The 24,675-nt window shown below is 44.3% G+C and overlaps 1 protein-coding gene across 3 annotated transcripts in view; it reads left to right on the top strand.

Moving 5' to 3' along the window:
• The first annotated feature begins 732 nt into the window (after positions 1-732).
• tln2b (talin 2b) overlaps positions 733-24,675 on the top strand; it is an 86,725-nt gene continuing 62,782 nt past the window's right edge. For 2 of the 3 annotated variants that reach the window (XM_018763744.2, XM_029256173.1), the window contains exon 1: positions 733-797. The gene's annotated coding sequence lies outside the window, so the exon portion shown is untranslated. The remainder of the gene's footprint in view (positions 798-24,675) is intronic. The other variant, XM_018763743.2, reaches the window with a different exon arrangement.

Here is a 24,675-nt window from a genome sequence, read left to right as displayed (position 1 = left end):
TCAAGTTATAATTGAAATAAAAGCTCAGTAACAGGACACAAATTAAACTTTAGTCTAATTGTCTGATTTTGTATAATCACACACACAAAATTAGACCAAGGGAAAAAAGTAAGACAGGTATTTTAATGTAATGTGGTGTTTATAATATGACTATGACATGAGATTCCAGTGATGTCAGGCGGTGCCAATCTGAATGGATACAGTAAATACAGTAATTGATTTGGGTGTCATTACTATTGACACCACAAGAGGGCGCAAGAGAGCAGCCCTTCCAAACCCGTTTCTACATCGATCTTACGTATTGTGCGATTAATAAGAGCTGGAATTCTAAATCAGGTATCAAAATTATACCAGTCTGGACCGAGTTTACAGTCCTTTGCTGTTCACTCGGTTCACTCCGTCCGGCGTGGCCTGTACGTCCACATGCGACAAATACAAGGTTTCTGTCTGACAAATTACAAATATCGGCCACTTCAAAGTTAAGAAAAGAACCATTTTCCTTACAGCTCACATATATTAGCACAGATTGCAGCACGTAAACCCCTAGGCAAGTGTGTGCTCAGCAAGCAACCGTAGCACTTGTCCACGCTCAATAGCCGCACACCACTGAACTACAGGCAGCGCCATGGCGCCTACTTATGACGTATTTCCGGTTTCTCCTGCCCAAGAACCCGCCCCCTTTCCCCTCCCTCAATGGGAGAGTGTGTGGATCTGTCCGATGGGAGGGGTCGGCAACGCTGCAGCTTGCGTTACATCCAACTCCACGGGCTTGCAATGAAGCGCTAGCACGCTCACAGGTAGGATTTACAGCATTTTCTTTTTTATTGTGGGTTTATTCCCCGTGAAACCTCTGCTTTGACGGTTCCTCTAAGACTGTGACACAGACGACGCTTTAGGGGTGCGCGTTGCACGCGTGAAAGCCCGAGGTTGGCGGCCGCCGTATGAATGAAGACCGCCTGGCTCGGAGAGCTCGCCTCGAGACTACTAGTCAGTGAGTGCGCGAGACAACTGTTAGCGGCTCCGCTGGTGGCCCGCACGTTCTCCCTCTTCTTTGAATGGAACCATGCTCGATGGCTGAGTTATCCATTCTCTGAGAAAGAAAAATAACTACAAATATGCATGATTAGATTACTGTGTAACACTGTGTGCTGTGATATATATTCAATATTGCTGTGTGCGCGCGCGAGAAGAGTGCATCATCTGCATGCCATGTCCTCACACGTCCGTGGGAGCCGCGACTCCGATGAAGCCGAATTAACTCCGCTGGAGGCTGGCTGGTACCGAGGGTTGCGGTAGCTCCTGCTGGGGACGGACGGACGGACGGTCGGTCGGTCACTGCTCCTCACCAGCCGGCCGGGCGCTCAAACCACGGAGCAGCCCGCAGCGCGCCTCGGAAACGCATCGCTTTCTATGAATCATGCATTTTTATGAGTTCACATCATGTATACAGATGTAGTGCGAGTCCCGAGCCCCTGTAACGAACTGCTGGAAAGGGGGCGAAATTGGAAGCCGCCATATTTTAATGATACTTCCATCAGTGGTGGGAATGGTGGCCAAGCCGCATATTCCCCCAAAACTTTGTCCTTTTCGCTGAATATTCGCACATTTTGTGAATGCATGCTCTTCCTGGCATCTTCTTTTGCGAGCACGAGGCAGTTGAATAATGTGAGTGTTGTGCGAGGTGCGCTCGTGCCGTTTGTGTGCAACGCAGGGTGTCTTGGCAAAAAAGAGCAAATCGCACAGCAAATATGTAATATCACCGAAATAAAGATGTAGTTAACAAATAATGATCTCAGCAGGATGCACTGCCGCGCTCCGCGCGGACGAGCTGACTGGCGATAATGAATAAATGGTGCGTGTAGCGATGAGTGAGACCTGCTGCTGCCAGTGAGTTGGGCTCGTCGTTGGTTGGTGTGACCGGAACGGTGAGATACTTTGGACCGACACGGACACACAACCGCTCTGGAAGCATCCACAACTTTTCTGTCTCGGATGCCGCTTTGCAACCTTTGCATGCACGAGATCCTACTCGTTTTACCCCAGATTTGCACCGGGTTTACTTGTGCTCCATGGCGTTGGCGTGTAGGGATTGGAGAGGAGCAGGCGGCCGCTGCTGGACATCGCTGGAGAACCCAGAGACCTCGAGCCCTGCTGTTTGATAGTAGGAAGCGCGGTGTGGGAAAAGTAAGGAGTCCAGTAGTGACGAGACCCTGAACGGTTCAGTGCACCGTTAGTACTGGCTGCGTTCACTTCATTTACCGTATTTTCTCCCAGCTGAGCTTTCCATCATCGCCACACCCCTCGCTCGGCACACGGATCGTGTGCGGCGGAGTAAGACGGTTTTGCACCGCTGAGGCGCTCGCTCGCCTTCCTTCAGGGCTGAGACCAAACACAGGTTCCCGACCTCCGCCGCGTCCATCTTTCATTTCTCATTCGACTTAATGATATTCGTTGTGAAAACTCGGCGAGACGCCCGTTGAACCCGCTGACCTGTAGAGAGGTTCAAACGCGAAATGAGCTCGAGCCCGGCCGCTGGAGACAAAATTGACCGGGCCGAGACCGCGTCTCCAATCTGTGACACGCACACCAGCATGGTGTCCGTATTATTTCACCAAGAAATGACTGGTCGATGTGCATAATTCCATATAAACTTCACGTGAAGTATTGCTGTGTGTTTGGGAAGACGGCGGGGGGATTGCTCTCCGGCCCCATGTGGACATGTTAATGTGAAGGAGCTGTGACCTGTGTGAGGGAGGACGGAAAGATGGCGAGTTAGATGGACAGTCCAGCTCTCACTTTGATCACGGAATACATTAGGCTTGTTTTTAATAGTAAGTTTTCGTTCCAAAATGACTGTGCTAGACAGGAAAGTTTGTAGCACTTCAGTGGGTAAGGTAAATTTTAGTAAATATTACACTGTAATTTACAGCGTTTCCCGCAGCTGTGATAGATACAGGCTCTGTGCTAGTGAGCCGTACATCTTTCCAACATTAGTCAGCATTACTTTTTAGCGCGAGTCATTAGTCTAAAACGTCTTGAGTTACACCGTGTCGCTTTTTTTTCTCTCTCCATGGCTCGCTTTTATTTCATTGAGTGGTGCCCTTGTCACAATACACTCGTCTTGGGGAGACGTTCACTGTGTTTGGCGAATTCAGTTCAGCTTTAGTTGAAACGCTTCATGTGAAAATGCCTGGTACTGGTATGAAGGTCGAAGTCTGTTTCCCTCGCGCAGAAATACAGAATTGGCGCGCAATTATTGCTGACGGGACGTGGTGGATTTGGCGGGATCACGGTCAGTAATCGGGGGCGCGTTTCCCCAGAGAGCCGGTGCTCCCGTGGCCCGTCTCGCGCCTCGAACCGCCGAGTAACACCGCAATTGAGCTCGTATCATAGCGCGGAGCCTCCGAGCCCCGGGCTGTCCTGCTGTATTTTTCCTTCTACTTTCCCCAAAGTAGTCCCTGCTTCTCCTGCACGTGTTACTTCCTTACGCAGACGACGCGGTAAATGTGTATGCCGATACTTTTTGTATAATTGAAGGCCTTGTAATAACCTTTGCTTGGCTGATGTAAACAGGCTGCGTATAGAAAGGACGCCTCCTAAAGGATGAATAGTTTTACTTTTGACATATGCTGTAGTGTTAGTCAGTGTAATTTCACGTGATTTGTAGAGAAATGAAACAAACTCCTAACAGGCCTTCTGATACTTTCCCCACCTCATAGTCAAGTGTTAATTTTTCTCCGTTGTATGTTATTGCTGCAAGTTTATGGTATTAATTCAGTCAGATCTTCAAAACCCTTCTTTGACGGTGTATCTTTGGTGCTCCAAAGCCAGCTAGGCCAGCAACACTTGGATAGTCGTGTCTGCTGGGCTAATTTATGGAAGCGGCCTACTGCCAGGAGCATCCTCTGCTGTCCTCAAAGCTCGTCGTGAGGAGACTATGGGCGGGTGAGGCTGGCCGTGGGGTCAACGTAATTGCGGGAGGCACCGTGTAAACACGTAGAGCTGTAGGACGGCGGCGCACACGCCGTTGTCACGTGTCCCCTCGCCTGCGCTAATGGAGCTCAGTCACTGCCGGTGGCCGTTGAAATGACTCCCCACGGGCTGGCCCGTTGAGCGCCGACAAAGAGCGGCTTTGAAATGGGATGGGGCTCTGGGAAGGGAAATTGCACAAGAAGAATGGATAATGAATCTATAAAAGGGAGGCTAATTGCTGGATAAATCAGTGGGGTTTATGTAAAAGTTCCTTAATTTGTCTTTTTCTTCGCTAGACAAACTATTGCAGACACTCTGAAAAGTGAAATTTAACATTTTGGATCAGTACTTAAAAATGAAAGGTTCTTGATTCTTAGGGGGGAAAAAATTACAATTATTCTTTGAAATGTGTTTGGTGATGTTCCTTTCAAGCCTGTGCATGTTTGTTTTTTTGGGGTTTTCCACCGTTATATTTTAATTTCATCAACTGGGTGCTCGAACATATCCGATAGGAAGAAACAGAGAAAAAGCAAAACAATATTAGTCTTTATTCCTTGGAGCATGTCTGAATTTAGCACTATTATTGAATTATCATGCCGTTCTTACAGTAGGTATAACAATGAACGCATACTTGGTATAAAGGTCTTCTGAAAGATTTCAGATATGACATCCTGTTGCTACTACTTTGTGGGCAGCAATAAATTGCCAAATAGTCAGGTCAACTCAAGCACTTCCTGCCCCATACAACAGTCCATTATATTGCAAGGACGATGAAGGGAATGGCAATAGCTTGGTTCTTGACTGCCAAACTTGTGTTCAAAAATAGCTGTCAGAGCAGATGACCAATTTGTTTAAATATATCTTAACATTCTGCTTACACCGTAATAAAAGGCAGTGTCTTAATTTGTGGCTTGAGGGGTATCGTGTTCATAAACATACGTTTACAAACTTGTGCATTTTAAGTTTTTAAGACCAGTCTGATTTGGATTGGGGCGAAATGTGCCGAATGTATCAGAAGCGTAAGTTTGAAGCTCAAATTAAGTCCGTTGCACGTGGTCACCTGTCTGAGAGCAATATCTGCGTGTATCAAAGGACTGTGTGACTCAACCTGGATAATTTGAAACCACAGAGCAGAGATGCTAATGGCATACAGGTGCTTTACTGTAGCAGTCCTGCTGTGCAGAGTGAGCTCAAAACCTTGCCATGAACCTGTGATCTGGATTGAGAAAGTGTGACCTCGGGGCCCCATCCGCTCCTGCGTTCCGCGCAGAATCTCATATGTGCGGTTATAATTAGCAGCAGGCAGCGCACAGCATGCAATTTCCACAGGATTACTTGGAGTCGGTGCTTGCCAACAGCAACTGCAAAAACACTACACCTCAGAAACGGAGAGTATCTCAGAACATGCACGGGATTCCTGCGTGTTTTATCTCACAAAGTAAAAAGCCTGCAAAATGGGGCCTTGCATAGTGACTCCACAAGTGGAGGTGGAATGATGAAGGCGTCCTCTTTCACTGCACGTCAACAAATGGCCTGTTGCCACAGGGTCTTATACTCCTCCTTGGCCAGCTTTTGTAAACTGTTTGTTCAAATGTGCAAGGCGAGGGTCTTGAGCACTCAAGGAAAGCGTACATTATTCTTTTCTCTTCATGTGCCGTAACTAATGAGTGGTGCTTTGGAAATGAACATTCGTGAGTTTTTTTTTTAAATATATTTAAACATCCTAGTTTCAGCTCTGAACAACATGTTCACTGTGAGACAGAAGCTTCTCTTGCATAATTCACAGCTTTCACTGGATTTCAGCTTCGAGCCAGCACTGACTGAAAATTGTACTCATTATAAAATGTGATAAGACGGCTGGATTGAAAGTTGGTTTTCTTCTGGCTTTATTGTAACGCTAAAGCTGTAGGTTCATTTCTTACATGCATGAGAAATTTCAGACAACTTCAGTTCATGGATGTTTGAATTCAGTATAGCTATGATATGCCAATTTGAACAAATACCCTGTTAAATTGTTGTATTGAACACAGTCATATTTTGTATTGTAGTACAAATTGTTTGTTTTCTGGCAAGATCAAATTTTTTTTTTTTTTTTTTTTAATACGCATTAACCTTAAGGTATTTTTTGTTGGTGGCTTTAAAAAGTGCGTTATGGGTATCACTGTGTATTTGTATCCATTTAGGGATTTTTAACAAGTGAAATTCATTAGAATGCCTATGATGCTCTCTTATTGTTGGGCTGATATAGAACAGAGTCAAGGTTATTGTGTTACTATTTCCAGGAATAGAATAGATTTATTTTAAGCAGTTCTTGCATCAAGCTGTGGTAGTCCAAGTGTGCACAGTGTATATGTGCTTGGATGAGTCTTGATTAGGATATAGGGTGGCATTTTTAGACATGACCCCTGCTTTAAAGGCTCCCAAGTGTTTATGGATGTGTCTTGTCAGCATGAAGATGAGAAGCACACTTTTCTTCAAGGGTTAGCCTATGGTCCGGCCCGGCACAGCCCGGCCACTGTTACCCCCTCATCCAGGCTGAAAGGTGAGAGCGTCTGCGGCAGACCGGGGAAGGGTGCCCTGCACTAATAGTTGTGCCCTCCACTGGCACAGGCTCCTGTCTCCCATCAAGCTGCACAGTCACAAGGACACAGATGCTGGCAGGTGTTGTGATGCCAACACAGTGTCAGAGCAGATTCTATAAAATGAGGATGAGACTGGAATACAAAGAATATAGGAGAGCACGTTTTAATATTCGATGGCAACAAGCATTTTCGTGTAGAATCTGGTTTAGTTCCATCAGTTCACCTAAAAGGGAAACTTGTGTGTTTTACTCTGACATTTCGCTCTTGTCCCTCTCATACAAAGTTCCCTGGAAAACTGGTAAAGTAGTGGGTCTGTGCCATGACTTCCTGTGCTCTTCTGTGTATTTATTGGGTTGAACTGTTTGGCACCATGGGGGGTGCGGTGGCGCAGTGGGTTGGACCGCAGTCCTGCTCTCCGGTGGGTCTGGGGTTCAAGTCCCGCTTGGGGTGCCTTGCGGCGGACTGGCGTCCCGTCCTGGGTGTGTCCCCTCCCCCTCCGGCCTTACGCCCTGTGTTACCGGGTAGGCTCCGGTTCCCCGTGACCCCGTAAGGGACAAGCGGTTCTGAAAATGTATGTGTGTGTGTTTGGCACCATTTGTGAACAGGGTATCGCCTAAGAAAGCAAATGTTTTGTCCGTTACCTTGACCGTTAATAACTTTTGGTCTGTGTTTTGAATTTTAATAAGTTTTATGTACTTCCACATCAGGGAGAATGTTTAGAAGCTGAGGTATTTGCTTTCTTCGGTTTCTGACACTTTATAACAAACACCTGGTTTAGAAGAATTGTAAAGAACAGATGCTTTGGTTAATCTAGGATTTTGCCATCTGACGCAGGCATTCATTCATTTTTAACCTGCCAAATATTTGTGAAGTAAAAAGTGATTTGATATGTGATAACATTATCATACTTGTCAACTTAAGTGATTGTTCAAAATGACCATCTCCTGTACTTCTACTCTGTTAGTTTCAGATCAGTTTTTTTGGTGTTGTGATGTCACCTTTGAGTTTATTCTGCTCCATTCATACCTGTTGTGACTGCCTCAGTGGATCTTATATTTGCTTTAAAGGCAGAAAGTTCCCTGTTAGGTAGTGGATATGTACTCTAGTCTATACCAGACTATTAATGGGTACTGCCACTCAGTTCCCAGGTGGACAGTTTGATGTGCATCACGGTATTAGATCTGTGGTTGTGTAGTAAACATTGATTAGTGGTAGCAGTCTGACCAGTGTAAGACTCCATCCCCTGCCAGCCGGCTGCCTAATGAGCTTGTCACCTGCTGCCTTATGAACATGCATTCATAACAAGATTCTTATGGTTGTGTGAACACCGAGGTCATATTCATCAGCTCCTTTAGCTACCTGAGATTAGAGTGGAATTAATGAAACTGTTACTCATTACAGGATGATTGTCTTTTTGCTGTTCCACTTATTAGTAGATCAAGAACAACATGCCTAATGGGAGTTCTCTCATGAATGTTTAGTTGAAAAGACCAGAATCTGTTTTTCCAGGATACAGTGTATCATGTGGGATTATGTGGGTGCTGGGAATAGACCCCACCCTGTGTGCTCAGCTTCTCATTTTGTGTTCCTCACTTAAGAAACTTCTATTCTTGTTTTTCCCTATGGGGTATGTGTATTTTTTTTTTTATGTTCCATGTGTTGCTGTAGCCTTATGAGATCACTGTTCCGCTGGCCAGCTAGCTCTACTCCTCCGTCTGCTCCGAGCAGGGCGAGGTAGGCGGGACAAAATAGCGCAGATTCCTTGCTCAGGGCTGACCGGAGCTCTAGAAGGACGTGGGATATGCAGCGTCAAGTCATCTCTGCCTCTGTGCTCATCTGCTATAGCTGTTGCCTTTAGACTCTGTAGAGAGGAGCATCTGCAAGATTTAAAAACTACATTTTTAATGGCTTAAACATTCTCTGTGGAATGGGGGTGTGGTTAAAATTTATTGAACAGTTCAGGTGTTATTGGTGGCTCTTTCAGGAATTTGCCTTCTCTCTGGATCAGCTTCCTTCAGTTGCTGGTCACCTGCAAGGAAAGCAATCTCTTGCGTTGAGTGATTTGTACATTTTGCCATCACGTCATACTGCATTTTTACCCGGTTCTTCGTACAGGCAATCAGATGAGAGGCTCTTTGATTCTGCTTTAAGAAACAGATGTTTCTAACAAACTTCCAGAGAGGAAGGACCTGAAAGGTGTTTTTCACTAGCAGGCCAGTAATGTGTCAGTCATTAACCAGATTAATAAGGTTTCTTCTGTTGTTCGCAGTTCCATTTTTGGCAAGTTGTCTGCTGGAGCCTGAAGTGAGCATGAAAAATGGCTCTTTGGGGGTGAGGAGTCTCTTAGACCCTGTAAGCCTCCCTTGCCTGGGGCCTCTCCGGTGGAACTTAGATGGCACCCTCCCCTTGTGTCCAAATACACTGATCTCTGATCATAGAACTTGTGCTCCTGTCAGCTGTTTGATCCCTTACCTAACCGTGAGGAACAGGCATTCTTTCTACACCCCACACCTTCGGTTTTGGAGCATATGAAGCAGCTGGTAGTTAACATCTGTCACACTTTGTCGGTCCCCCTCCCCCATTTTTTGGTGTTCTAACTTTTTTTTTTTTTGGTTTCCATTATCCGTTCAGAGAATCGTTCAATATTTCATACTGAATTTCTGTTTCTATCTATCGTAGAATGCCGTGATATGAGAAGCATACATGCATAACCTGCTATTTTCAGCACACGGGTATGTTTTCTTTATATAAATGCTTTTTATGTCTTTAACATACAACAGTGACCAGCTGACCAACACACACGACACAGTAGGCGCTCAGCACCAGAACTGGCCGTCCGAGTGAGTTTGTTCCACCGTTGCGCAACGATGCTCTAAATGCCCACTTGCATCAGCCTGAACTCCTGCATCTGCAGCTTTATCGGAGTCGGTGTCAAGTTCTCCTTGGCAAGCCGTTTTTGATGTCGCCTGTACATCCGTGACAGAGCTATATAAGGGAAAGGCTCTTTGTTTATTGTAGAGGGACAGTGGGTGGGAGAGTGGCCAGGACTTTGAGAAATGGGACCAGCACGGTGGTGAGCTTGCAAACATTCACCGCACACAGACTGAAAAGGGTTTAAAGTGGCTTCATGAGGCCAGCAGCTGGCTTGCATTACGTGTCGACAGGCTGGCGTTAATCAAATGTCCGAAAATAACCTTTTCGTTTGCGCGGCATGCAGCAGCAGATCAGCTCGTGCGGGGGGCTACATGGATACAGCAGCTAAGATTAGTGCTTCTCCACTTGTGTCTAAGTAGCACCGGGGCGCCCTGATAAAGGAATGGGGCACGTGGATGGGGGTTCACTTCCTTGGTATTTGTATTACCACCTTAAATAATGAATGACTGCTAGAAGGCATATTAGAGAAGGCTTGGAGGCCATACTAGAAATGGATGGCAAACAGTCCAGACCACCTGAACATGGCAATGAGCACCAGAGCACTAGGGCCTGGTCATAGGTTAAATGGGATGCTAGGCTGGGCCAGCAGTCACCCTGTGCTATAACCTCATTACATAAACCCGCATTGGGATGCTGCCAAGAGAGTGAGCTAGCTTTTGGGCATCTTTATTTTTTTATATGTGTATCTGGGGTTTGTACTACAGTGTATACTCTGTATCCAATGACCACTTGCTCCTGAGACCTGGCTGTCAGATAACACACCCGTTGGGTAATGTCATATACTGTATTGTTGGTGAGCATGTGTTCCAGATCAACAGGTTTACTCGGTGCCATGGTTTTTGAAGTGTTGGTTGGCATTGATCGGGTAGCTGGTAGCATTGTGGTTAGAGCTGCTACCTTTGTACTCAAAGTTTGCAGGTTTAAGCCTCACTTCCAGGTGTAGTACCCTTGAGCAAGGTACTTACCCCAAAATTGCTCCAGAAAAATTATCCAGCTGTATAAATGGGTAAATAGTTGTAGGTAGATTAACATTGTAAGTTGCTTTGGAGAAAAGTGTCAGCTAAATTTAATAAATGTAAATGGTTGTCATTACCACAAGTGTTTTTTCTTTTTTTTTTTTTTTTTTTTTTTTTTTAAAAAGTGACAAATGTCAAAGGCAGACACGTTTACAAAACTGGAGTTGGTGCTCACACTGCCTGATGCTGCTTTGCACTTTCAGCTCTTTTCAGTTGCTTTTGGGAGTTTCTTGAGTGTCAGAAAAGGAATCTGACAGATAACTGTTGTTTATGGAAGGGCCACTGGATAAAGGGGACCAGCTGTACTTGAAAAATAAGAGGCAAAACAAGGGACACCCCCGTAATTGAGACTGAGGCTTTCCAATGTTTTGTGACCTGTTAATCTGAAGGCTCTAAATGATCGTCTTATTGTTCTTCCTGTTACTGTACTATGGATAACTAGGTTTTACATCACTCCCCTGTAAAGATGAAATCTAGGTGCGTATTCAGATATTTGGGCTGCATCCTTTTGCTCTTGACAGAATCCCGTTGTAGTGTGGAGTTGCTTAAAATTGTAGCAGTTTGCACAGTATCCATCAGTGGTCTTCTGACAAGTGGGATGTTCTTGATAGTAATTACATTAAATGGTATTCAGTGGTAAGTGTTGCACAGGAATCTTGGACATTATACAGCTGCAGAGATACTCTGTATGTAGTGATTCTAACTGGATGTAGCTGGTGCCTCGAAGACCGTTATTTAAATGAAGCAACCCAAACAAATGGTTTCCTAGTAATAGATAACATTTCACTCTTGCATCGTTTCTTTCCCACGCATTTGGGCCGAGTGGGTTGGGATGCCAGCTGGGAGCTGTCCAGCGGGACCATCGCAACCAAGCACACAACTCGCGGCTGCTTTGCCTGCACTCTTTCCCATTGTAATCTTCTGTGTGTGTCATTGGGAATCCATGTGAGCGTGAGTGTAAATTAATATTTCTAACAAAATCGATTTCCAGAAATCAGCAGGGAAAAAAACCTAACATTTTTGACTGAACTTGGGCACAGATATGTAAAATATGACCACTGGATGCACATTACTGGCACTTAAAATCCCAGGCAATCAACTTGCTTGAACAATGTTTATTTTGTGAGCAGTTATTTTTAACTTTTTACAAATTAAATCTGCAATTTTTGCATCATGTTTTACTTCTCAGTGTTTAGTTGTGTAAATGATTCTTAGTGACCTGCTGTGCTGGCCTAGCTGCTCTCCTCATTGCAGTACAGTGCTGATTTCTGGAGCAGGGTGGGGTTTTGGTGTGGGACTGAGATCTGGAGGGCATTGCTGTGCCCCCCCCCTCCCCCCATCTGGAGTCAGTTAGTGGTGATATAGGCTGCTCCTGGGGGCCTGATAGGATTGCCTGTTCAAGCTATTTGGATTATTTGTTGGGTTCTGTCTCCCTCAGCCACAGGAGTTAAGTGGTGGTTGGTGCTGCCATGGTGCACCGCACAGTTCAATATATGGTAGTCCAGGGGTCACGGGCCAATAATAAATAAGTGACAGTATCATGATAGGTCCAAGGCTGCTGTTTTGGGGGGGAGGGATCAGAACTTGTTAATGAATAAATGCATGAAATGTGTGTATTTTTTAAGTTGTATTTTGCTATCGTTGTGTGTTCCTGCAGAAATTAGGATTGATTTTTGAAAGGCCTTTGTTTTGTGGTAAAGGGACATTGATATGGCTTTCAGTTGAGGGCCGTGTTCACTGCCTAGTGTGGAGGTGATTCTGCTCTAAGATAAGCCGCACCGTGCTGACCCAGCAGGAGCCGGGCTGGCCGTGCTGCTCAGCCTCTCAGCGGTGGGGTCAACAATTTGGCTCCAGCATTACAGACAGGAAAAGATACACAGGCTGCCCTGGCTGGCAGTGAATCCTGTAACTTGTGGGAGATATGGTACACCCCTGGCTGAGCGTGGGAGGATGTTCCATTTGTGCTTCCTCACCGTTTCTCTGCCTGGCTCTCTTTCGCAGAGTGTTAAGAATTTTGTATGTGATGTCATCCATTTGGATGTGCCCTGCACCGAAGCCCTCGTGGATCAGACCTTTGTGCTGAATGTCTGGTGCCAGTCGTCCTCTCTCGTCCAGCTGTAGAATTCCCTCACTGAGGTTGGACATGCAGCGAAGATGAGCCTGATGCTCTGGACCTCTGTATTCTGTTAGCTACCCCCGTAAACCGCCCCCTCCTCCCCCCCCCCCCGCTTTTTTTTTTTTTTTTGTCTGCTGTCATCTGTAATTTTATTTCTTAACTTGTTTATGTATAATGCAACTGCTGAGTGTCTCAGTCCGCAATGCACTTGAAGAACATTGCAACGAATTTTAAAATGCTTAGTGATGTAGAGTGTTGGCTGGTGACATTGAAATCATCCTCAAGGCCCCTTCCCTGTGGATCCTTTAAGCATGTTCCAGATTCCTGGGAGGACCAGCAGTCTTCTCAGCACAATGTCTGGGGCAAGTGTTGCAGGGGTTTGTTGCTGATATGTTGCATTGCTTGGTCCATTACACACACAATTCTGCTTCATACCTCCCCGCTTGTAAATAATCAGCATTGTTCCATGTTCATATTTAGTTCTGGTTTTGGTAAAACCTGGAGCTTTTGGCTACTGTCACGTCCACATTTCACAGCACAGCTGTGGTTGGCGTGTCTCTTCTCAATTTCTTGGATGTCCGTGTTGTCAGATAGTGGGTGTAAATGATAAAACGTAGCACTGGCACTTTAACATACTCTCATTGCAGTGTAACATAGTTTATGATAGCAAAACACTGTAGCATGAAGCACCCTTTGAAACAGAGCCCTCATTCTCTGCTTTCTGTTTTCTGAGAGAGAGTGCTGACAGCAGGATGTTCCCCTGGGATAGATTTGGTAGGGCTGTGCATTAGAGGAATTATTTTCTTTGTAACTCATCATAAGAGCATGCCTTCAGTTATGGAAGACTGCCATTACCTACTGCCTGCCACAGTTTTCTCAGTTGTGCTATGTTAGGGATGCATTCTTCCAGAATATCTTTCTTCACCGCTGCCTGGCTTCATGCACTTTTTTTCCCCTTCTTGTGAGTGAGGCAGCCATGCGTTCTTCAAACATGCTTCCAGAATTTGGCATCATGTGATGCTGCCAGTATGTTTCTATGCCTTATAAGCAGAATTTGCAGCACAGGTTTTTTGTTCAGTGCGACTATTGGCATAGAAGAGATGGATCATACAATTGGTGGGTCATCGACATGGTTTTGAGAAGGCATTTGCTTGGCGGATGACAGCTGGAGGGGGTGGTATGCTGCAGACGTGATCGGAGAGGCAGGAAGAGTGGGCACCGTCTGTCACCCCTGCTGCTGGCTGTGGCTTTGTGTTGACAGCCTTTCCTGCATTTCACCTGAACCATTGAAGGTTTTGTCTCTCAGGTACTCTCTCAAGCAAGTCTGTTTTAGACAGTGAGGTTTTCACATCCTTTCAGTTGAATCCACGAGGAAGTGTGTGCATTCTACTTAAAGCATTATCTGTGACACTTGGAAACTGTTTTTATCTAAATGTTAGCTGAACCGTGTGGTGCTGAATGGCCCTCTAAATGCAGCTTTGTCCAGCGTCACTTACCGTGTTATATGAGCAACTTTCCAACTGTTTATACATTTATAAAGCAGAGTATTGTTACTGCATGTATTCAGTTTTAATGCCTTGAACCCAGGTCCTTGGAGTGTGGGGTGGCAGCTCTGACCATACTACCTCCTGTCTCTGGGAGTTACTGTAATACCCCGTATTGAGGTATTGGAAAGCAGAAATGTCTAGGTACTAATGTGTGTATGCAAATAAAGTATATGTACTGTGTGTGTGTGTATATGTATGTACATATTTGATTTCATAGCCTGATCAACCTCCTTAGTATGAGTTCAGAGGTTGTTTTGCTGTGTCAGTGTCCATGAAGGCCAGGCTCTCTTGTATGTGTAGAGAGGGCCAGGTTTAGAAAGGTATTTGACAGTGCTGGTCTCTGCTGGGCCATCCTCATACACCATGGAGTGGCAAATGCCTGCCTGCAAGGGCCTGTATTTGTGTACAATGACCATCTGGCGTATGTCTGTTTTCCTATGGCCCGATTTTTCTGCTGAGCATGTTTTTTTTCTTTCCCCTTCTTTTCCTCCCCAGTTTCCTTTAGGTCTCCCTGCCGGGTAGTCACTTTGACGGCGTTTTAGCGGGTCATATAAAATATGGCCAGACTTGATATTTGTACTTAGCCTCTGAATTTGCATTAATCAAATCATATTTAGTTTCTTCTATATGGAAATGGTGACATAGATGGCGGTAGACAGCGTGCGTCAAGACAGTTTGTTTCCACAGGCACTGTGGGGTGGCCATGTCCTGCAGAGCCACGGAAAGACGTAACAAGATGTGGAAGTCACGTTATCCCAAATGGAAGTCAGAAATGCAATAATACTGGTTTACGGACTTGATTTGTTACAGATTGGTGTATAACTTCAAGACTCTGAATTTAGGATGCTTATGCCTTAAAGATGTGTAATCATGAATATTACTGAAGCAAACTTAATGGCTGTTAAAATTAAACATCAGTGGGCTGTTGATGCTGGACACCTTTATGTGAACAGTTGCAGCTTAACTGATGGCATACTATTTTACTGGTCAGCTAGTTTTTCAACTTAAGCTCGTTGGTTCAAATTTAATTTAAACTTTCCTGACTAGCCAGTGATGTAACAGTAGCATTTATCTTGAACGTGGCTTGAGGAGATCCACCTAGTCCTGAATATGTATAACTTCTTCTTCTCTTTGGCAGCTTTCTGGAATGTGTGTGTGTGTGTGTGTGTGTGTGTGTGTGTGTATATGTTTTTTTTAAATGCTAAGATTTGCATTTCTATTTAATTAACATTTTGTTTTTGTTTTAATTTTTTAAAACATACATAATACAAGAAATCACATTTAATATTTTCTACCGTCAGAAATGCCACAAATGCTGACTCACTGTGTAGGTTTCCCATTGATTTCTGTGTAAGCGCTTTATCCTGTGCGGAAGTAGCTCCCCCCAAGTGCAGCCTCCCGCCTCGTTATTAACGCTCTCCTGCCATGGCTCACAGTGCACATCGCTAGCAAGAGAGCCTCGCCGTGTCAGTGCCCTGGGGCAGTGTGCAAGGTGGAGCCATGCTGTGATGGATGTGACAGGGTTCTGGCCAGGCCCCTGGACGCAGACAAGGAAAGGATGACCGCTGGTCCTGGGAGCCGGGCAGGTGCTTACCAGCTGGAGATGGGGCAGCTAATCGTGTTTACCGCTGCTTATACCTTTCAGCCAATACGATCCTAAATCAATTTACTCCTCCTTACTAGATTAAGATATGAAGGCAGAGGGTGAATGTGTGTGACACTGCAAACAAAAGATTATACTGTTGACCTCTTTCCTCTAGGTGTTCCTCCTCAAGGAGGGATGCACAAACCTGTGTCGGTTTCCTTTGCTCAGAGGGCAAAGCTTCACGTATCTGTTCGGCTGCTTCGCTTCTACAAATGTATGACAATTTTGAACATAAGGAAACATGTCTTCCTTGAAGATAACTTTTGATGTGGGTATTAGGTAGTAATTCTTCCAGGTAACAGCTGTGTGACTGCTGTAAAGTACTTATGGGCTTCTTGGTTATGCTCTTTAAATAACTTAATGTTAATTGCTTACTGAAATATATTGAAGACAGGAGGGGTATGCGTTCTGGTGATTTAATGTGACGGGAAAATGCTGGAGAGTACAACGTTCCACAGAGGCAATCGGATCCCGGCCCTGCGAAGGCATCCGTTCGGAAGTATAACAGGTGTGGGAGCCGGCGTACGAAACGCAAAGTCTGGGGTCTGCTCTCAGTTGCCGTGTGACAACAGATCGTACACAGGCCATCTGCACGCAGCATGTCTGCTTACTGTGCGCTCATACTTGCCCCATTTGGCTGTTCCACAGTCCAGGCAAACACATGCTTCTTTTAGCGCTTTCGATGTGTCTTTGCCCCTTGAAGCTTTATCACCCTGATGGTATGGGTGAGTGAAATTCCTCTTGCTTTTTCCATTCTAAAATATTTATTTCCTATTTATTTTTTTCATTCTTTTTTATTCATTTTATGAAAAAGACACACTTGCCTTAAGATATCTAAATACTCTGAAGGTTTAAAAGTTTTCCAGTAGGTCTTTAAAATGTTAAGTGACCTGTCTCTCTGAGCAATGACACATTTAACAAGCTAAAATATAAAAATCATTTAGACATTTAGCAGTTCATTAAAACACAAATCAGTGAAAATGGAGACTTTGTAGGATAGAGCCAAAAATGAAAATATTAAAAAGAAATTGGAGAATGGAACAAAGGAGTGCCTGTAATAAGACAACGTCTTGTGACTGATTAATTTTACGTGGAAGATGAGCTCTTGGCTCCTGGCTTAGCTCAGGAATGAAGTAAGTGTGATTTTTACAATTAATTTGTGGAAGGTCATAACATGTTGAAATAGCTAGTTTATTTCTCATTCTTCTCAGTTAAATTGACTTACAGGGAGTTACTTGCTGGCATAGTAATTAGGGCTGTTGTGCTCTTAAAGTTGTGGGTTCAAATCCCCATCCTGTTGTAGGTCCCTTGATCAAGGTGTTAACACTGAATGATAGAGTAAGAATATTCTACTGTTTAAATGGGTAAATCACTATAAAAATATTTAACATTGTATGTTGGACAAAATTGTCAAATGATCTTTTCTCAAACTTTTTATGCTCTAACAAGTTAAATAAAAATGCCTACTGCTACTGAACAATAATTTGAAAGATTACTGTTTAAGTCCTGAAGTACTTCTCTGCTGTGAGATCCTGGTTTCCCTGTGCTGTGAGATTGGCACAGATGTGTGTTGATGAGCCTTCTCTAAATCTCTCTGCCACCAGCTCCTTGCCAAGCCTGTGTGCGCGGCATGGATAGACTCGGAGACCCGTGCCGCCTATGTACGGGGACCCCCGCTCCTGCTTGCGGCCCTAATATCCTGAGGGCAGTTGGCAGTCCAATAGGGGGAACTGAGGCAGGGGAATGTTGTTTTAGGCACAGCCCAGAGTATGCTCTTCCACTTATGCTGAGAGCAGGGTGGTAATTCAGCTTGTTTCTTATTGGCTTTGTTCCATCGTGCTTTGGTATTTAGTTTCTTTCAGGGTTGATCCACATTTTATTACCCCTTCTTCTTACCTTTTATAACCTTTTTTCTGAAGAAATTTTTTGTTAGCAACTGTTAAACATGCATGGATTATGTGTGGCATTACAAAAATAATATTATGGATGGGGTAGTGCTTAAAAGCTTGGTGAACAATTAAGTGTTGGAGGCCAATAGGTAGCATAACTTAAGCATGTAGACTTGCGACCTGATGGTTACCAGTTCAATTTCTGTTGCCCTGTACTGCTTTAGGACTATTTAACAAAGCACTAACTTGGAATTCGTGCAGTAAGAATACCCTGCGGTGTAAATGGATAAATTATTGTCATTTTGTATACGTGTCAGCTAAGCAACAAATTCATATTCACTTAAGCTGAGTGAAAACTATGCTGCGCCTATTTTTTCCCCCGTATTCATTTGGGCTGTGCCTAATTTCACACTAAATGAAAGATGTGGTGTGTCTGTGGCCCAGAAATAAATGGTAATAGTAATAAATTAAAATGACAATGTGTGGAGGTGTACTGCTGCACATTTGAGTTCCTCAGAGGACCTCTGTGAGAGACAGAACCACCAGGTCCTCAGAGGGGGGTCTGTGCTGCCAGAATGTCTTTTACTGTGGATTTATGAAGGGGCTTCTTTGACAAGCTTGTCTCCAGATGTATGCAGGTAGAACTATAATCTTCACGACTGTAGTTTTTCTGCTTTCAGGTGATCTTGTAGATCTTATGATGTTTGGAAGCTCAGTTTGTTCTGCCCTATGTTGCATGAAGAAGGAGGGCTGTGGGTCTTGCTGGTTTTGCCAGTGGTTCCACTGCTCCGTGTTTCTGTACGAATGCTCTGTACTCTTTCCCCCAGGTCTCTGACAGGGTTGCCAAGGATCAGACAATACAGTACTGCAGATTTCTTCTTAAAAGCTGCCTTGGGTCTTTGTATACACCCATTGTAGAGTGAGCTCCATGTAGGGCACGGCTCAGTGTAAACCCACACCTCTGAACACACTTGCTCTGATAGGCTGCCGTCAGATGACTGCGTTTCATTCCATTTGTGGCTGTAGTTGAAAGCGGAGCTCTGGGAGTAATTGAATAACAGCCGCACCCCTCCCTGATGGCTTGGGGTCTTTGTTTTCATGAGGTGGGACTGGAGAGAGAAGGGCACGCTCTGTGTAGCCAGCCGACAAGGCTGTGTGCTATCGGCACTTTCATTTTCCACAAATTTTCCATGGCCTGTATTATACAGCATTTCTCCTCAAGCCTTTTGACCTTCTGACCTCGGTGGGGGGGGGGTAGGAAGCAGCTGCTGTGCAGATGTTTTTGAACTGAGTCTAAGACCAGTATTGTATAATCTGTGCTCAACTTTTTTTTTTTTTTTTTCATTTCAAGAATTTTTCAGCCTAGCCTTTCCACCACCCACCTAAAGTATTACTGCTTGACAACATCACATCATTTGAGTAGTGATGTGAAAAGTTCATTTTCTTTGCTTTCATCTTTTCCATTCTTCAGGGATCTCATTTTTAGTCACGTAGTGTACTGTAAGCCTTTCGTGGGGGTGTAATTAAATAATGCTATAAACGCATCCCGGTAAGGTGTAGCCGCTGAAGAAGGTGGGGAGAGGCGTGCGCGCGCATGGCCATGCGTGGTCTGGCTTTTCATGAGGATTGATGACTGGAGCTGCTGGGTTGGTGGCAAATACTGATTTTGTTTTGAGTGTTCTTGATGTTCGTTAAGCGGAGCCTTGCAGGCTGCGGTTTTATGTGGGTCCGCTCATAAATCAATTTTACAGCAACATCTGTAACATCCGCACTAATAAAGTAACTGAGTCGATAGAAAGGGAACACACTGATTTCATTTACTCTTCAGTGATGCTCTCATTGAGTCTGAAGCCAAATTGCGGTGTTGCATTTAAATGGAAAGAACAAAGATTTCCAAGGAAGTGTTTTGTTTTCAATAGCAAATAAAGCTATTTGAATCGGCAGGCCAGGTGTTATGAAGTAAATTTTATGAATGTCCAGAATGCACCTAGATAATGTTTTAAACTAATTTGTGCATGGTGAGACCTGAAAAACATGGACTTTAAAATAACTCCCTTGTCTGGGCATGGTGTGAGGTTGCCTTTTGTTGTTGATGTTTAATGAATTATAGGTTTGAGGCTAAGACAAGAGTGAATCAAACAAGTGTGTAAAAAGCCATTCGGTGAAGATTAACACGTGACAATATGGATTTGTACCGTTTACCACAAAATAAATGTGAAATTGAGCATTGAAGACAAAGTTGATGTTTACCTTTGGGTCATTGTCCCCGTTTATTTCTCCGCCAAGCCATCTTCCACCAATGTGCTTTAGGTGCAGCTGCTGACGGCTAAGCGAGTGTTCCCTTAGCGCTGCGTGTCTTGTCTCGGCGTGGCGCTACCCGAGGCCTGCTGGAATGAGTCGGAAAGGTGCGTTCCTTCAACGCAGCAGTGCATAGAGGCCTTTTCCTTGGCAGATTGCGCTCTGTGGAGCGTGGGGTGCTGCATCTGTTGGCGCTGCCTGTCAGGGATTCCTGCCAGGACTGGCCCAGCGGCCTAGTCTGTGTTCCTGGACCAGACATGGAGGAATGCTGGACTCGCTACAGCGCAGCCTAGTGCTTATGATCCAGTCAGCTGTACCTGTGCATCATTCCATGTGTGGAATACTACAGCCAGAGTTTGATTCAAGCTGGGGACCTTCAGATTGTAAGACAACAGCTATAAGCACTAAACTATTTGTTGGGGTTATACAAATCACTACTAAGTAATAAACCTAAGTCAAGCTCGTTGAAGCGAATACATTAGCGTTTACCACGTGTGACGTGGTCTGTCTAGGGTAGCACAGCAGAGAGACCACATCTGAGACACTAGTCAGTGATCTGTGAAAAGACTGGATTGTTCACATGCCATTTTTACTGTCGCTGTAATTTCACCGTAGTGAAAGAAAAGGGAGGAGAGCGGGTGCATTCGCAAGGGAGCAAAACAAGCTGTTGAGCATCTAAAACAGTGATTTTATTGAGCGTCATTTTACCTTTATCATTGTGATTTTTTTTAAATATATATATATATAGTTACAAATTTGATTGCTTTTGCAGTGCTTTGCTACACTAAAACTTTTTCATATAGTTTCTTAATTTGCTCTGGGACATCCACCTTGGTCTCAAACAATATAAGCCCTTTTTTTAAACACAGTTTATCACCAAGCCTGTGTCTATCCATCTGCTCATCTTCTGTTGCCTGACTAGCTTTGTCACCTTTTGTCTAAAAGGTGGCTTTAAAATTTCTTTCAGATGTCTTGCACTTCCACCATTAAGATGCATATTCTTGGCTGTAGATATTGTGGTGTTTTCCATTGTCCTCCCCATTCTCTGACCTTCCAGTATTTCTCTTATTGTGCATTGTTACTTTAAAATACATGTATGCCTGGCTTATCTGAGTATTTGCAGGGGAGATAGTAGATATACCCCACTCTTACCACATCAAGGTCTTCCTTTCTAGAGGGCCCTCTCTTCCCAGCAATCCCTCACACTGGTTTTTGCCTTGGGCTGAAGTGAGGAATTTGTAGCCACCAGAAACAATACAAGCTGCTCTTAATGCTGTCAGTGTGTATGAATTTATCCGCTGATAACACATTCCTTTATCTCGGGTGGCCTCTGGTGCCTCTTTAAATGGCCATACTGTACAGTTTACCTTCTTAGAAAACAGCACTGCAGCACAAAACCCTTGCAGTTTTTCTTCTGTTTATTATTTATGGGGAAACCCCTCTGCCGTTCAAGTCTTACACCAGAGTTAATTTAAATAATGGATTCTGTCCCCCTCCCCCCAGTCATGCACAAGAATGCAATCACTGCTGTAGTACAATGTGGCCTGCTCAGGGTTTAGAATTGATAGCTAATATGTACTTTTCTCATTTGCAAAACATGCATCTTAAAGATTTCTACTTAGCTGATCATATAGCAAATCAAGCATAATAAATTTGGAGCGATTGAAATACACCAAAGAATTCGGTGAGCCATTGTAGCCTTAAGCATGATGCCTGGATTTACGAATGGGTTTCATGGCAAAAGGATTTGTCATCTTTCATGTAACCTTGGTAGTCAGTACCTTGTGTCTTTATCTGGGATCTGAGAAGAGATGAGCATGCATCTCCAGAGAGCAGCGTAGTGAAAATAATCTGCTTTGTCCCACCTCCCCTTCATACAGCGTTATACGATGCGCGGAAATGCCAGGTTTTGCAAATTCCGAAGTACTGAGGCAATTAAGATGCTCTCATAAAGCACCAAGGGCTAAATGGAGAGGTTATTCTGCTGAAGGGTGAGGGTTTGAATCTCAGCTAATGCACTGCAATCAAGTCATGTTTAACATAAAGCATTGATAATAGCAATAAAGTTGTTAATCAGGTTTCTAGTAAAAATCTTTCAACTTTTCGCCTTGTGTACAATTCATAGACTTTCACCTTCTCTGCAGCAATCATTTTCTAGCACACTGGAAAAGTGTCTGGTTCTGTGTGCTAGTAGAAGTTGGATGTGGTATATTTGGCAAAGGGGGAGGGGGTTAAACACAGACCAAGCAGATACCTGGTAGTCAACATTCTTACATGACACAGTGAGCAGCCCTTCCAGGGTTCAGAATGCATGGCTTCTAGGAGGAATTTAAGTAATTACTGTTTGGTGTTTTAAAAATTAAGCTCAATGTTTGACAAGTGAAGTTAAAGGACTGATCTAATCGGTACTACTGGGTGCAGGTCAACTGGGTTATTTACAGCCATGTCTTTGTTCTCTTTGGGCTCACAGACAGCAAGTTACACACTTCAAGATGTACAAAACAAGGCAATAATGAGACTGTGGAACCAGTCGAAAGTCCTGGTACACCTGGGCAATAATTTTTACTTTCTTTCAAGCTCATCCTGTACAAGTGCCCAATTTCTCAGAACTACTGCTGAAGATCTGGTGAAGACCTATTGGCTTATGTTCCACTGAAACCTTTAAAAACAAACTAGTTTCCCCACAAGTGTGTGTATGTCTGTATATACATACATTAAAAATATTGTGACATGTCTAGTGTGCAACATGGGTTAACAATGGCCTTAGAATTAAGAGTATAAATGAAAGTGAGTAGTAGTGTTGGATACACTTGTGCTTTTCTCTTTCAATTTTGTTAGAACTCGGGTTCCTCAGGGTGCAACTTATTGGCGAAGCTCCCGCAAGATCCTTGCTCTCTGAAAAGGACCATTCTTGCAGCCGTGCCTCATGGGGAATATAGAGGGCAGGGTGATAAAGATAACAATGGAACCGTGTGATGTTCTATGCAGATAGTGTCCTTCAGATCACCGCTGCTGAGAGTGGAACGGGGATGCCAGCTGGTTTTCCCCCCATCGTAATCCTCAGGCTGGTGTGTAAACACACAGTCTCTACTCTGGGTGGCATATTGAAAAGAAAAGCTTTGCACAACTCCTGAAGTTTCTCCACTGTTTCATCACTTTCATCTCTTATGTGCTTGCACACTAGTGTCAGTTTGTATTTATACAATTAAAATGTGCAAGTTTTCATAATTGTGGCACAGCTGATTTCTGGAACCATTGTCAAATCTTGTGCATGTTTAAGTTGCACGCTCTCAGCTTTTCACAGGTAACCCCAGAATTTTTTTCCCCCCTCAAAAGTATGCAGAAATTGATTTTTTGTGTACAGTGCTTCTGAAGACAACCACACATTGATTTATTCATTTAGCTGATGCTTTTCTCCAGAGCCACTTCCAGTGTTGAGTTACCTACAGTTATTCATGCATTTACACAGCTGTGCAATTTTACTGGAGCAGTTTAGGGTAAGTCCCTACTCAAGGGTATCGCAGCTGGAAGTGGTGTTTGAACCTGTGACTTCGAGGTTCAAAGCCAGCAGCTCTAACCCATGCGCTACCAGTTTCCTCACAATTTGAGCTAGTGAGCTACCTCAGCCCTCTGTCATGCTACTCACAGGACCCCCAGATACCCTGTCAGCATCTTGTTCTCCATCAGTCCAAGCATTCTCTGGCATCCCCACACACACACTGACTGACTGAAACCGCTCGTCCCAAGCGGAGTCGCGGCAAACCGTAGCCTAACCTGGCAGCACAGGGCGTAGGGCTGGAAGGGGGAGGGGACACACCCGGGAAGGGCCGCCAGTCCATCACAAGGTACCCCAAGCAGGACTCGAACCCCAGACCCACCAGAGTACGCGTAGGCCAAATCCGCCGCACCTCCGCATCCATTTAAGGTTTTTTTTTTTTTTTTTTTTTTTTTTTTTCTTCCCCCCCCTCCTCTCTTCCCCCTCTTGAATTACACAGTTTAGTATACATGCCTGTATATTTGTCTTTTTGGTACATTTTGTTTTTATGTATTCATAAGCATGATTATTAGATGCACTGTTGTTTTGTGTGGTATCTCCCATAAGGTTTATGTAAACTAGCGATGTTTGGCTTTTTGTGCTGCACTGGTCGTTTTCATCAGAGCCTAGAAATTCTTTATGAGAAGAATGTTAGCGTTAACTAATGTGATTGAGTTTTGTGGTGGTTGCTGTCGTCGTCTTTGTTCATTGCTTTTCCTACACGAGGGTTGCGCTCACGCTGAGCTCTGCTCTCCTGGGATCCCCCTTAGGCAGTGAGCAGCTGATGTGTTGCTGGTGGTCTTTTTTGTGAGAGACCCAGAATGCTGCTGTTCTTTCCTCTGTTGGTGTGTAGGGGCTGTGGGGGCAGTGAAGAGCCTACTTTGATGCTTTTGGAGTCCCCCATCCCCCAGTGCTTTGTAAAACTTCATGCTAGACACCATGTTATCAGACTATTTACAGTCGTAGCAATTTAAGACAAAGCCTGTTTAAGGGTATCATTTTCTGTCTTGTTGCTAATGACTGCTTCTCAGAACTGTTTGTGTTTTTCAGCTGAATGCTTTGAAATCCTAGAGAAGCAGCTCAGAGTGGTGTTCATCTTAAATGCCATCCTTTCTTAACATACGCCTGTTGATATAGGAGT

Source organism: Scleropages formosus, chromosome 11 (assembly GCF_900964775.1).
Source record: "Scleropages formosus chromosome 11, fSclFor1.1, whole genome shotgun sequence".
Classification (NCBI taxonomy): domain Eukaryota; kingdom Metazoa; phylum Chordata; class Actinopteri; order Osteoglossiformes; family Osteoglossidae; genus Scleropages; species Scleropages formosus.
This window is presented reverse-complemented; position numbering and strand designations above follow the sequence as displayed.